Below are 2,314 nucleotides of genomic sequence, written 5' to 3' on the forward strand. Positions count from 1 at the left end.
TCATTGAGAGGCCGAAAATCACATTATAATATTCATGATAACAAAAGGTTTTTTCTACCGAAGAACTTAATACACGAAAGTTAAACCTATTATAGCCAGGAAAAAATTCTCCAAACCTTGAGTCGAACGAAAAATAGAGAGTGATTTTTACCTCTAAATACAAAAAATGTCCATGTTCAGCGTGTGACAAATTTGGAGTCGATTGCTGTAAACTTGATTTACAGATAAACAACGAGAGAGATACAACTCAGATACAAATTCTGAAAAAGCAAAAACAACATCTAGCGACTTAAATTAAACTAGACAAAAAGAAAGCAGACAAGTTTTGCGAGACAAAACGTTCCGGTCGTTTGAAGTCCAGAAAAACTGCGACTAAGAAAGCAACCTGTATGTATTGCCAGAAGAATCTATCGCTTCCTGATATTTCAAAGAATGAAGCATATTACCTATATAGCTACAATTTTTTTCCATTCAGTATTCCTAAGCGTTCTTCTGGGAAATATGTTTTTGTACATATTAACGAAACACATTCCAACATAGGATATCACGAAAAGTTTTCAGTGTTGTACCATTTCGTTTGGAAATTTTGTCTGGCTCTATGCGTGAACTGAGTGTATTCTGTGATTGTTGTTGTGGACAGAATAAAAACACCAGGAGGTAAAGTTCTGGGACAACTAAGATAGCGGACGTTCGCTTCCAGTTTTTGACACTATGACAACTCACCTTACATTTATCTTCATGTGCAAAATACACTTAACAGCAGAAACGTACAGTAAGAAAAAAATTTCACAGGATATCACAAATGTCTGACGCTACAGATCATCTACAGAGTATGAATACTATTCTTTAGCGCACGGAATACTTTCCTTATTTAATCTGAATAATTATTTACTTAAATATTAGTTACTAATGCATTTACTTCCATGTATCATTAATTTAGTTACTTATTTGGAGATACCATCGAAACAGCTAAAAAATTTCCTTTATTCAGCAGCACCCAATTTTTCATTCAGTGTATTATCATCATATCTTTTGTGATGTGAATAATATGTCTCCATGTCACCCATTAGATCCATTTTACGACTTTTATTTAGTCTATATTAAAAATAAAGAAATTCCTCCACTTGCCGATGTCAACTGCGTGCGGCGGATACTAGAATTAAGTGGTGACATATGGGCCTGAAGATGACGTTGTTACAACGTTGAAACTAGTTTCCAAAATAAAATCAACACCTTAAATACAGCTGGAGGAATTTCTTCATTTTCAATATAAATTTATACCAGCTGACTTCCCACTGCCCTCCATTTCAACTATGGATGTACGAAGATCTTATTTAGTCGGTGGAGTACTTTAACATTTTACTCTTTCGAAATGGGTGTCCTGTTTTATGTATGTGTGTGACTGCTGATGATTTTGTTTGTGTGGTGTGTGTAAGCTCTAATGTGTTACGTACATCTGGTGTGGAAAACTCGCCTCTTTTGCGCTAGGCAGAACATGGAGCATTCCTAACATCTTATTTTCTATATTCCAGAAACTGAACAAGTGTCATGATCACACATTACATTCTGTACTAATTTTTGTTGTAGTTTATTAGCTGTAGAGAATCCAGATTTTACCTTCTCTGTTTTGAAGATATTTGCAGTCTTTTATGATATGGAACCAATGCTTGACATGCTAGATATTTTCTTTCCTTCTCAAGTCTCGTTTGCATCTTAACCTTTTTTTTTTTTTGCACAATATTGGAACAACCATGGAAGCAGTGTAGCCGTTGACAAATGCAGCCTATCTCACTGTCTTTATTTTGTGTTGCATGTTTTATTGTTTCATCGGTATTTCATTTGCCATGTGCGGTAGTGACCTATATGCTCCTCGTTTATGAATGCTTGGGAGACTTCAACTTGCAGGGAGTGTGGTATGGCTCATCGTAGACTTCCTATAAATTTTGAAGCTGTATGTACTGTTGTCTCTTGTAATATTTAGGTCTAGGTAAGTGATACTTTTATTTCTTTCATATTCCACTGCAAATGAAATTTTCTTGTTCAGACAATTAAAGCAGTTCATAATGTCGACCATATTTTTGTCATCTTCTTTCATTAAGCGGGGTAGCCGCGGGGTATCAGCGCGGTCTAAGGCGTTTTGTCACGGTCCGGGCGGCTCCGCCCCGTCGGAGGTTCGAGTCCTCCCTCGGACATGGGAACGTTTGTTGTCCTTGGCGTGAGTTAGTTTAAGTTAAATAAGTTGTGTGTAATCCTAGGGACCGAAGACCTCAGCAGTTTGGCCCTATAAGACCGTACCACAAATTTACAAATTTTT

Source organism: Schistocerca nitens, chromosome 1 (genome assembly GCF_023898315.1).
Source record: "Schistocerca nitens isolate TAMUIC-IGC-003100 chromosome 1, iqSchNite1.1, whole genome shotgun sequence".
Taxonomy (NCBI): Eukaryota; Metazoa; Arthropoda; class Insecta; order Orthoptera; family Acrididae; genus Schistocerca; species Schistocerca nitens.